At 40.2% G+C, this 13,624-nt stretch overlaps 1 long non-coding RNA gene across 1 annotated transcript; it reads left to right on the top strand.

Annotated features, from left to right (window-relative positions):
* Nucleotides 1-2,398: 2,398 nt before the first annotated feature.
* LOC311089825 lies at nucleotides 2,399-4,034 on the top strand. Its single transcript, XR_014607761.1, has 3 exons — nucleotides 2,399-2,554; nucleotides 2,719-2,815; nucleotides 3,184-4,034. It is a non-coding gene; the product is annotated as an uncharacterized lncRNA (long non-coding RNA).
* Nucleotides 4,035-13,624: the final 9,590 nt, after the last annotated feature.

The following is a 13,624-nucleotide window of genomic DNA, read 5'->3' as shown; positions in this document are numbered from 1 at the left end:
GAAGCTTTCGACTTAATTTTGTTCTCGACGCATGAACTCTGCCTATCGAGGCATCACTTGTATGAGCTTTCATGATTGTACTCTAAAGGCAAATATTTCATGGTCGATCGCAACCTTAGTTCATAAACGCATATCGTAGCTTTCCTGATTGTAATCATCTTAATGTCATATCTCTGCCTATCGTGGCTCCTCGGAAAAGTCGCCCTGGCTTCAGCCTTTATCATTATAAATGTAAGGTCAATCATGGGCCTATTTTACGATCACTGGTATTGTTTCATGGCTAAACGTAGCCTATTATATTAATGCTATCAAAGCTTCCGACTAATCTCGGTTCTGATGCATGTACTCAGCCTAGAGAGGCATCAGACTAGCGAGGCATCACTATTGAACAAGCTTTCATGATCGTACCCTAAAGCCAAATATTTCATGCTGATCGCGGCCTTCATTCATAAACGCAAATCGTAGCTTTCCTGAATGTTATCATCTCAATGTCTTATCTCTGCCTCTCGTGGCTCCTTGAAAAGTCGCCCTGGCAACAGCCCTCATCATTTATAGATATATGGTCAATCACGAACCTATTTTATGATCACTGTCATTGTTTTATGGCTAAACGTAGCCTATTATATTAATGCTATCGAAGCTTTCGACTAATCTCGGTTCTGATGCATGAACTCAGCCTATCGAGGCATCAGCCTATCGAGGCATCAGCCTATCGAGGCATCACTATTGAACAAGCTTTCATGATCATCGCAGTCAATCGTGGCTTTCTTGCTTTATTTCGATCTTTACGTCAACTCAGCCCATAGCTGATTAATGTAGAATAGCTTTGATGAAAATACCATATTTAACGCTTCAAGGTTATTCGTATCCCTGCTCGCTTATGTCTATCTTGACTTTCATTTTTGATAGCTGCAATATGTCTAAGCCTATCGTGACTTCTGAAACCCTACGATCACAGCCATTTTTACGGCCAATCGTGGCCTATTTCATTAATGCAAATTACATTTAATCTTGGTTCTGACGCATGAACTCAGCCTAACGAGGCATCAGCCTATCGAGGCATCAGCCTATCGAGGCATTAGCCTATCGTGGCATCACTATTGAACGAGCTTTATGATTGTACTTCAAAGTCAAATATTCATGGCCAATCGCGGCTTTTACATTAACGCACATCGTAGCTTCCCTGATTGCCATCATCCCAATTGCCATCATCCCAATATGTTATCTCGGCCTATCGTGGCTACTAGGAAAAGTCGCCGTGCGACAGCCTTATTTATAAATATAAGGTCAATTGCGGTCCTAATTTTAAGAAAGACGGGGACTGATGCATATGCTATTTCATTTTGTTCTTATTTATATTTTATTTTCTCTCTATCTTCAAACCCCGGATGTATGCATCTTAAAATCTCAGCCTATCGAGGCTTCGTTTAAAATCTCCACCTCAAGTTTCGCGGCCAGACGTGGCTTCTGTTCATGTTTAAAAGATAAGCTCAGTTCACATATATAGTGACATTCCCACACTCGATCTTGTTTAAGTTTCTAATCAATTATCTTTATCTCAGTATATCTCGTAATTTCAATCTCTCACATACGGATACTCACTTTAGATAAGCAATAAAGAAGTCGTCTAAATTGTCTTTCCTATTTTTACTAATTCTCCTGCATGCTTTTCAGAATCCTTATAGGTATGTACGGAATTCATCTCATATTCCTTACTTTTTGGGGGTAGGCTCCGCCCCTGCCTCTATCATCAGGCAGGACCTACAAGCTAACTTTCAGACCCGGACGGAGGACGGGGCCTACGCCAAAGAACTCTGAGACGGAGCTTGTCGGGCATCTACTTTGTCTGTATAATCCTTTCATAAAATAAATTCTGTCATTCGAGAATCCTTCTGAGTCTTTTTGGTAGAAATGAAAGCGTAAGCGAAAGTTCTACCGGAAAGACTTCTCTGCCACGTCATTAATTTACAATTCCACGCTTCCAATCACAGCCGGACATCAAATATAAAAGACTGATCTTACCGTTCCATTTTATTGCCTGCAGGTGTCGTAGTAAAGTTTTCCCCCATCCTCCCCACCACCACCAGAATGGCTCCCGTCCACTCGTCGGGGGGGGGTAGGCTCCGCCCCTGCCTCTATCATCAGGCAGGACCTACAAGCTAACTTTCAGACCCGGACGGAGGACGGGGCCTACGCCAAAGAACTCTGAGACGGAGCTTGTCGGGCATCTACTTTGTCTGTATAATCCTTTCATAAAATAAATTCTGTCATTCGAGAATCCTTCTGAGTCTTTTTGGTAGAACTGGTAAGTTTTAAATAATTAATCTTGTAAAGTGCTGGCAAAGTTTCATTATGACAATTGGCTTGTTCACTATGGTGACCACTACAAACTCCTCGTTCTCATCATGTGCCTGCTTTGTGGAGGTCTGGACTCTACTGACCACTTTTTCTGGTTATATTTTTAATTTCTTGTTTCTTGTTCTTTTCAGAGTAAACATCTGAAGACGTTGGGAGGCGTTGATGCTGCAGACCATGTGAAGAAGTCAATGGCTGCGTAAGTAACTTTGTTCCTTTTTTGCATTAGTTTACAGTGATGTTCCCTGTCATATACTGTCATGCACTCCCCCCACACACCCACTTACTCACTCTCTGCTACATTTTCATAATGAACTTGATTGCAATATAATATTCTAATATAAATCTCTTTTACCATGGCAGAACTATGACAAATAAAATGATGGCCATAATGAGCCTCAGAGGAAGAAGTGGGAAGGTTGCGGGTTCATGAAGACCAGTCTCTACAAGATAATCTGTGGTGAGTTTGCTTTAACATAGTAGTTTTGTAACAATGTTTTAAATAATTGAATATAGTAAGCAGAATAATAATTCATAAGAAATGAAGAAATCATTTTAGTTGGAGGACTCTACAGAGCATGCTCTAATATTATATATAATACTCCATTCTGGGCTCTAGACTAACTTCTCTACCAGCAGCACTGGTTACTACCAACTGCCTTTTGTTGCTTGCCCAAGCACATGATTATCAATGACCTTGCACATTGATAAATACTAATTTATATACTTGAAACATTGGCAATTCCACAGAAGTTGATATTTGCAAAATATTTTAATTTGAGAGGTTAACGTTTGCTAATAATGATCTGTTTTTTCCCCCCTCATCAGACGCTGTCTTGAGCTCATTTGATACAACTACAACAAAAGTAGACGAATACATGGCCAAATACTTGAAATATGCACCAGAGAGGATAGGTGGCGGTGGCAGAAAGAAGTAACAAGAAGGGAAGATTTAACCAGCCGTGTTCAATGTTGCCCAATGTTTGGGCCGTTTTTCTAAAGGTTAAAGTTCGGCACGTGTAAAATGATGTTGTGTGAAATGTTGGCACACTTGCAGCCATGCAATAAAGCACGTTTCTTACGTCAGTGAAATGTCTTTATTAATCTTCTTCCTGGTCTTGCTTTGACCAATTGGCTTCTTCCTAGCTGACTGTGTGTCCGCAAACTTAGTGTTTATGTATCCATTTCAAGGTGTTTGGTGTTATTGTTGAACAGATCAATACTTTAGTGAAAACAGTTTAACAAAATAAACTGTTGAAAAGCAGGACTTTATAGTGACGTTGAAATTTCAACGTTGATTGGATTTGCAAAATCTAAACCAAAATCAATATTGATTCAATGTTGGCGAATTCACCTATGTTGAAAAACATGACGTTGGAATGACGTTGCTATTTCAACGTTGATTGGATTTGCAAAATCTAAACCAAAATCAATATTGATTCAATGTTGGCGAAATCACCTATGTTGAGAAACGTGACGTTGGAATGACGTTGCTATTTCAACGTTGATTAGATTGACGTTGGAATGACGTTGCTATTTCAACGTTGATTAGATTGACGTTGGAATGACGTTGCTATTTCAACGTTGATTAGATTTGCAAAATCTAAACAAAATCCAACGGTTATCCAACACTGACACCTGACGTTGATTCAACACTGACTCTACGTTAAAATGCCAGCTGGGTAGCGATGCGTTTTTGTAAGGAAAATTACAAATCGCTATTTAAACGAGGGTGACACACACTTGCTCTGCGTTGTTTGTTTGGGAGTGGAGCATGCACGGGCAGTGCTCGAGGGCACTGTCTGTGCTAACTGTGACCAAATGCCCCTCTGAACGCTCCGCTCCCGCCTGAGCCTGTTCGATGAATCAGGCCAGGCACGCGCTCCCCGTGGATCAGGTCCCGTGTCTGTCGAGGCAGCGTGGCGCTTGCATTCATGGGGATCGCAGATGGAGCTGGTTGAGGATGTTGAGACGGCTTCGGCCCTTTCTCAGCATTCAGCGGCCAGCTCCATCGGTCCCATCCTGACGAGGCAGGGGCTGAGGCCCGGGGAATGGAGACTCCACCCCGAGACGGTGGAGTTAATATGGAGGTAGTTTGGTCAGGCGGAAGTGGATCTGTTCGCCTCTCACGAGAACACCCACTGTCCGCTCTGGTTTTCCCTCACTCACCCAGCTCCCTTGGGACTGGATGCCACGGTGCAGGCGTGGTCGAGGCAACGTCTGTACGCATTTCCCCCTGATCACTCTGCTCCCAGGGGTTCTAGAGAGGGTCCGGAGGTACGGGATCAGCTTGCTCCTAGTAGCCCCGTACTGGCCGGCCCGAGTATGATTTTCGGACATCATGGCTCTTATAGCAGGCCCTCCATGGCAAATCCCGATCAGGAGGGACCTTCTTTCTCAGGCCGAGGGCACAATATTTCACCCTTGGCTGGAGCTGTGGAAGCTGCGGGTCTGACCCCTGAGGGGGACCAACTCGTAAATGCTGGTCTCTCAACTGAGGTTGTTGAGACCATCCTAAACTCTAGAGCCCCCTCCACTAGGAAACTGTATGCATTCAAATGGAATGTATTCAACTTATGGTGCAAAGAACATCAGTTGGACCCAGTTAACTGCCCAATGGCTTCAGTACTGGAGTTCCTCCAGAGTCGCTTCTCTGATGGGCCATAGCTGCCTTCCACTTATAGTATGTTTCCTTTGTGGAGCTAGGAGGATGAGGCCTGTCGTCCAGTCCAGGGTCCCCACGTGGGACCTGACTGTGGTTCTTGAGGGGTTATCCCTGGCACCCTTTGAACCTTTGGATGAGGTGTCTGAAATTTTTTTATCTTTAAAAGTAGCTTTCCTGTTCGCTATTACTTCCCTAAAAAGAGTCGGCGATCTGCAGGCGCTATCTGTTGCTCCCTCTTGCCTCGAGTTCGCTCCCGGCAGAGTAAGGCCATTCTCCACCCTAGACCCGGCTATGTGCCTAAGGTGCCTACAAATGTGGCACGGTCTATAATTCTTCAGGCATTTCATCCTCCACTGCATATGTCGGATGAGCAAGCTAAGCTATATCTATTTTGCCCGGTCCGAGCCCTTGAGGCCTATGTTCAAAGAACAGTATGTTCCTCGGGCTGGAGGAAGTCGGATCAGTTACTTGTGTGCTTTGGGTCACCTATGAAGGGTTCCCCTGTTTCTAAGCAAACTATCAGCAGTTGGACAGTAGAAGCTATTTCTTCAGCTTACGAGGCGCACAGTTTGCCTTCACCTCTTCTAATAAGAGCACACTCAACCAGAGGAGTGGCTTCCTCTAAAGCTCTCTTAGCAGGAGTTTCCCTTCAAGAGGTCTGTGATGCCGCAGGCTGGGCCTCCCCTCACACCTTCATAAGACATTACAGTCTGGATCTGCCCTCAAGACCGGGTTCACAAGTTCTCTCATCTTGAGTGTGCCAGATTGCTTCACACCAGGGCGTATATCTCTCAGTGTGGCGCAGTGGCACAGCATTTCGTTCCCCAATGTGTCGATTCTCGACGCAGCGCGAGTTCCCTCGAAAGGGAACAAGGGTTACAGTCGTAACCCGAGACGTTCTCTATATAGATCAGTGGAGTAGACACGTCTTGCGGTTCAAACAAATAGGGCAAATTCTCGTTTTGATATACTTATAATTCTGCGCTTCCGCTTTCGTCAATACGCCATGCGTCGGGTCAAAGTTCACTCTACGGCCGGAACTCCAGTGATTCTAGTTTCTAAAGTTATAAAATATGGATATTTTTCTAAAAAATAAAAAAAACCACATCATTTCACTTTGGGGGGCCTTTATTAACCCCCTGGAGACGTATGGATTACTTTTATGATGGATGGATGCGCTTTTTTAGGCTTCAAAATCTCAGGTAACATTCACGCCAATTATAAAGCTTGGAAGAGGATATTTTTTTATATAACTACGATTGTGTTTGGCTGAAAGAAGAAAGTCATATACACCCAGGATGGCTTGAGGGTGAGTAAATCAGGGGATAATTTTCATTTTTGGCTGAACTAATCCTTTAAATAAAATCTTGACCTGCAGTGCCTTTGATGTCAGGCTACAACTGCCTCTCAGCCCAGTGACGCTTTTCATTATCCATCTTTGAAAGCGACTACTCATTCAAAAAGCACCAACTCAGTTTTGAAAATATGTAGATTTTCATGCCCTTAACATAATCTCTTAAAGGGAAAGAATTTCAACATTTGTGATAGATTAATAATTGTCTGGTCCAAAATTATATTTCCTTCATTTGTTCGATAAAAAATTCTCTATCATCTATCATCTGAGTTATCAGTGATGGGAGCGCGAGGCACGATGGAACACCCTCATATCATATGCTTCATTTTAATTATCTCTCTGTGTGCAAAAGCTCAGACAGCAAACAAAACTTAACCTTACAATTTTTTTATTTTTTTTATTTTTTTCTCAAGAGGCTGAATCTTACATTTGTTTGTTTTTTTGTTTTTTGTTTATTTTGGTTTGGTTTTTCCCTCAATGCAGAAACTCATTAACCTTTCGCAGGCTCAATTACAACAAAAAGTAATGCAGATAAAACATCCCAGCACTCTTCTCTCAAACAAATGCTTAAGCATCCAATTACACCGGCCCCTGTTCGATGCATCCCAGTCGAGCTTCAGATGATGAAGTTTCTGATTACACAATTAACCTCTCCCCAATGAACCGGCACAGCTTACAATATATCTTCACCCAAACTGAGGCTTTATGCTAATTATCTCTGTTTTGGGGTGAATTCAAAGAAATCCATGCAGTAGAAAAGTGCTGTGAGGAAAAGCAGCAGGGACCAGGCCAACCATAAAGGAAAGAGTGAAGGGTCCCAGGTCACGCATGCAGTACTGACCAGTACTGACCTCCAGACACAGCGGGCATACCAATTAAAAAAGTTAATGAAGATCATATCAAGCAACATGTCCAGCAGGGTACTCTATTCTACAGAGAAGAGGTTGTGGCTGTGCTGTAGTACACAGCAGGAGCAAATAACTGGCACAGATATGATCAAAACATGGCTTAATTAGAACAACTTTACAATTCAATTGGCTGGAAATGAGCATAAAGCCTCAGTATTTTTGGGTGAACAACTATTTTTCAATTGGCTGGAAATTAGCATAAAGCCTCAGTTTTTTTTTAGGTGAAAAACATTTTTTTCAAGAACCTCTTCCGCAAGAGTGATGTTTTTGAACAGTTGAACATTTCATTGAAATATACTCTTGTAAAGCGTGTGTATCGGAGGCCAGCTGGTAAAGGAATGTGCAGGTAAACCTCACTCCCCTGGCCTCAAGAGGTGCACTAGCGACTGCCGCTAGTGGCTGCGGTCTTTAGCGTCCTTGCTAGCGTGCCCGCCTACTATGCCAGTGGTGCTTATTCAAAACCCGTTTGGAGAGGTGCGATAGGATCAGTCACATTGGTCCGGATGGGAGTGAGGTTTAGGGGAAGGGGAAGGGGAAGGGGAAGGGGAAGGGGTGAGAGGGTGGGGGGTGTAATGGAGGTCAGCTAGTAAAGTTCTCTGCAGGTAAACCTGTAAACCCAGCGACTAACGTTAGAGGCTGCGGTCTTTAGCATCTTTGTTAGCATCCACCTCCCATGCCGGTGACGCTGGTTCTAAACCCGCTTGGAGCGATGTGAGTAGGACCAGTCACACGTGCATAATAATTATGATTTCCGAGCAAATTGTTCTTTTGGGTTCTTTTAAATGAAACGGTCAAACAAATTCAGAAAATAGTCTGAATACTTTGTGTATCAATCTGAATATGCTGAAATCACAAATGACTGAAAATGTCATGGGAAATTTTAATCTGAGGTATTCCTGCCCCTAAAAAGCATATCAAGCTAAACCATTATTATAAGTTATTAAAACTAAACCTATTAAAAATCAAATTTGTTTAAGTTGAACTACTGAAATTACAAAAACTAAGACTAAATAGAAATATAAAAAAAACCTTATAAAAATGACAAAAGTGCATAAAACAATCAGACAAACGGAGAGCTCAGAGCGAGGGTTTCTTGGAGTTCTTGGGCTTTGGTAATTTCAGCATTGTTAATAAAACACATGAAAGTGTGTGCAATGAGCGTCACCTGTTCGCCACACCAGTCTTGAGTCCCACTGAGAGCTCATTATCACTCGCGCCACCAGCCTCACTCCATTCCCACGGCTCTCTGCCCCACCCTGCTTGCCACAAGGTGCTTTGAGAGATAATAGTGATGGTGGTGTTATCATGAGTACTGAATCTAACACAGTAAAACCACCAGTGTTAAACCAGCTACAGTTTACCATTTAGGAATACATTTATCTTGTTTTGTAGTACACATCTCCACTTTTTGGCCATTTGTAGATTAACAACAGCCTAAAGTTTTTAGCAAGTATATGCAATGCATTTTTCTAAATGTCTGTAAAAAAAATAAATTTTAAAAATTAAAAACAAAATACAATTTCAATCTCTTTTTTTTATATAAAAATTATATATAATATATATAGATTATGTTTAATTCATTGGGCTACTTGCCATTTCTTTGTAATTACTTGTGAAATGTACTGGAAATGTGTGATTGAAAATTGTTTCAAAGTAAATGATACACCATTCGTTTCCAGTATTCATGAAACATCTTTTATTCACATAACGAAACACAATTAAATATAAATGGAAGTAAAATAAGAATTGTTGGACTATTTTATTCTGGTTTTAAAATAAGCAGAATTCAATGCATACAATGCAGCACACACTACATGAACTTAAAGGGATGGTTCGGAGTAAAATCAACTGAGGGTCCTTTGCTCCATGACCTCGAGCCAAACCCCCCAAGCCTTTTTTCCCTTGGTCGAACATTATTAAAGTTAGAGCTTATTTAGAGATATCAGCCGAATCCCACATAGCAAGCAGTCTTGGTCCGAATGTGTCCTCAGTCTGGCACTGCTGGCCTCCTGTCGGCAATGACGTCTCCTGTCAGCCAGAGCTGGGCCATGTGTGGCAATGATGGCACAGCATGATCATGGCAAAACACATGAGGGCCGAATGTTGGTGGGAGGAGTGTGGCCCAGACCAGTCCATTGAGTATCTGGTCCAAATCAGACTTGTGACCACTGGCCATATAAATGCACTTTCCCACAAAGGAAATTTTATGGCCCAGCTCTGTTCCACAAAATCCATTTTCGCTCTGCCCACATACCGCAAAGAATGACGGCCCTGTAGTGGCCCAGATCTGGATTTAAGACTAGGACCACAAATGGGCTATAACTGGCCTGATTCTCAGCCAATCAATGACCCATAACTTGCCCTGCACTGGGCCTGAATAGGTTTAGATTTTTGATTCAAATTAATGTAGTTTATTGAAATGATTGTGTTTACATACAATATTACCAAAATATTTAACCAAATATATAATGGCAAGTACTGTAAAAAATATAACAAGGTATGCAATGAATAAAATATAACAATTCTGTTTTGGGACTTGGCTAGATAAGGCTCAGGTGTCTCTGTTTTGGTTTACTTAAGGCTGAGAATCGGTACCAAGAATACAACCTATTCTGTCTCAGGACAGGGCTAGTTGTGGTTTATTAAATGGATGAGGGTCTGGTTAAAAGCTGGTGTTGATATGCTTTATTAATGGCTGAGAATCGGTACCACTATTAAAACCAGTTCTGGCCCAGTTCAGGCCCTGTAATGGTTATTAAATGGCTGAGACTTGGGCTAGTGTTGGCCCATGTGTGGTCCATGTCTTCAGTCCGGAAATAAAAATTCTGTCATCATTTACTCACCCTCAAGTTGTTTCAACCCTGTATAAATTTATTTCTTTTGCTGAACACAAAATAAGATATTTTGAAGAATGTTGGAAAAAACAAACAGTTGATGGGCCCAGGTGACTTCCATAGTATGCCATCAACTTATTTTGTGTTCAGCAGAAGAAAGAAACCCATACAGGTTTGGAACAACTTGAGGGTGAGTAAATTATGACAGAATTTTCATTTTTGGGCGAACTATCCCTTTAACATGCTCCATATTTTCATGTATTGAGTAAATCTCAGAAATTATATTTGTATAGCGCTTTTCACAATACACAAACACAACAAATAATTCCAAATACTTTGCATGGCACAGACAGTTTTAAACAAAATGGGATTGAAAATGCAATCAAAGCCTCAAGTCAATTAAGGAGATTGCAGCTGATAGAACTTACAGTTTATTCATCACACTGGATATTGTGGCTCAACGTGGCTGGACCATAGACAGTTGTTGCGCTCTCCCTGACCTCCTCTCCACAGGTTTCCACACCTATTTGTCTTGCATTTTTCAATGCAGTGCTGGGAACAAGCCTGTGCTGGAATGGAGGGTCTCTTGACACTTTCCCCCGGTTTCACAGACAAGGCTTAAACCTATTCCCAGACTAAAATGCATGTTTGAGCTATTTTCAATGAAAGCAACTTGCACTGGCATATCTTAAAATATGTCAGTGCCATTGTTTTGTTTCAAGATACACACCAGTTTTTTGTGATGGTCAGTAAAACCCAGAGGTGTGAATTATTCCTGTGCATGTGTTTTTGAACAATAACCTCATGTGAAACTGCAACGTTTGCCGATACACTCTCATCTGCATAAAAAGAGAAAAAGTTTACAGAGAAAGGCTACCCAAAGAAGGGTCTTCCAGTTTATTTGAATAGTTGCTTAATAAATAATTGAATTTTGCGCTGTTATGATCTTCTACAAGACCCAGTGGAGTAGATTCATATTGCAGTGTGAAATCGCAAATCCATCTCTGTTTGTCAGCCTCTAGCGACTAGGAAAGCAGGATCCATATTGTTTGGGTGTAAATTTAATGTCAGAAGGTATTAAAAGGTTAGTTCACCCAAAAATGAAAATTCTGTCAGTAATGACTCACCCTCATGTTGTTCCAACCCCGTAAGACTTTCGTTCATCTTCGGAACACAAATTAAGATATTTTTGATTAAATCTGAGAGCTTTCTCACTCCTCCATAGGCTTCTCCGTAATTGAAACTTGCCGGACCAGAAATAGTCCTAGTGACTACTAAGTTTATCAAGCAACGAGAATACTTTTTGTGCGCAAAAACCCCCCTAAAATAACGACTTTATTCTATGGGATGAATATAGTATCAAAATGATTAATACGTGCAAGCACACTTATCAATGAACTTGATACATGTTGCAGAAATGTTTTATCCATGCCTTTCAACTTGCGTGTGCAAAATTCAAAATTGAATGAATGTGAAGAAATTTGTACAAATAGAGACATTTTTGTGAATACAAATGTTTTATTTTGTATTAGTGTATCATAATTTGCGCATGCAACAAAGAAGATGTGCATGTGTGGATCAGGTGACACACGTGCATTCATTGACGTCTTTTCTGAGTCGATCTCATTTGATTCATTTGGATTTTGAGACTTTCTTTTCGCAGTTTTTAAGCATTATTATTGTTAATTGTTTATTGTTAATTATTAATGTGTGCACAACTACCCATCTATTTGACAAATTCACAAATGTGCGTCACTACATTTAAACTAATACAATACAACTTGTGTGTGCAAAATCCAAAATCACATGAATGTGCAGCATTTTGTACAAATAGAGACATAGTTGTTAATACAAAACCTCGATTTTGTATTAATGTAGGCCAGCATTTGTGCATGCAACAAGTAAGATGTGCATCAGGTGACACACGCGCATTCATTGACTCGTTTCTGAGTCGATCCTATTTGTATGGAAGCCCGTTTCCGCCACGTTGAGTAAAAAAAAAAAATTTCTTTAAGTCATAATAATGAGAAACTTTCTCATAATAATGACTTAACATCTCATAATAATGAGAAACTTTCTCATAATAATGAGAAACTTTCTCATAATAATGACTTAACATCTCATAATAATGAGAAACTTTCTCATAATAATGAGAAACTTTCTCATAATAATGACTTAACATCTCATAATAATGAGAAACTTTCTCATAATAATGAGAAACTTTCTCATAATAATGACTTAACATCTCAAAATAATGAGAAACTTTCTCATAATAATGAGAAACTTTCTCGTAATAATGACTTAACATCTCAAAATAATGAGAAACTTTCTCGTAATAATGACTTAACATCTCGTAATAATGAGAAACTTTCTCGAAATAATGACTTAACATCTCATAATAATGAGAAACTTTCTCATAATAATGAGAAACTTTCTCGTAATAATGACTTAACATCTCAAAATAATGAGAAACTTTCTCGTAATAATGACTTAACATCTCGTAATAATGAGAAACTTTCTCGAAATAATGACTTAACATCTCGTAATAATGAGAAACTTTCTCGAAATAATGACTTAACATCTCGTAATAATGAGAAACTTTCTCGAAATAATGACTTAACATCTCGTAATAATGAGAAACTTTCTCGTAATAATGAGAAACTTTCTCGTAATAATGACTTAACATCTCAAAATAATGAGAAACTTTCTCGTAATAATGACTTAACATCTCGTAATAATGAGAAACTTTCTCGAAATAATGACTTAACATCTCGTAATAATGAGAAACTTTCTCGAAATAATGACTTAACATCTCAAAATAATGAGAAACTTTCTCGAAATAATGTCTTAACATCTCGTAATAATGAGAAACTTTCTCGTAATAATGACTTAACATCTTGTAATAATGAGAAAGTTTCTCGAAATAATGACTTAACATCTCGTAATAATGAGAAAGTTTCTCGAAATAATGACTTAACATCTCGTAATAATGAGAAAGTTTCTCGAAATAATGACTTAACATCTCATAATAATGAGAAACTTTCTCGTAATAATGACTTATTTTCTCACACTTCTACGCATGCGCAAAGCAGCGGAGCAGAAGGGCATGCCACACTATCGACATCCGCTGGTCAAAGCCGTGTAAATGCATCACAGCAAACATGGCACGCTCTGCAGTGAATAACATTAATGATTGATAAATGATCAGTATATGAGACGGGCTTCCATACTAGATAGTCTTTTATTCATTTGTAATATTCATTTGTATTTTTGTGTATGAACAAGTAACACAGAAGGGTGATCCATGGATTTCAAATAGATGGAGGAATGATAAGACAGCACACCTTTCCAAATCTGTTTAAGAACACTTCATCTGGAAATCTGTGTAAGGGTCCGTTCATACAGAACGCGGTTTTTCATTGCTTTTCTAGGCATACGCGCACTAGACGGACGTTGCGCTCGCTCTTTTGCAGCGTCTCGCACATGACACGGCGTTCTAAAAACGCGG

The sequence above is a fragment of the Abramis brama genome (genome assembly GCF_963993115.1).
Source record: "Abramis brama genome assembly, chromosome: 9".
Taxonomy (NCBI): Eukaryota; Metazoa; Chordata; class Actinopteri; order Cypriniformes; family Leuciscidae; genus Abramis; species Abramis brama.
This window is presented reverse-complemented; position numbering and strand designations above follow the sequence as displayed.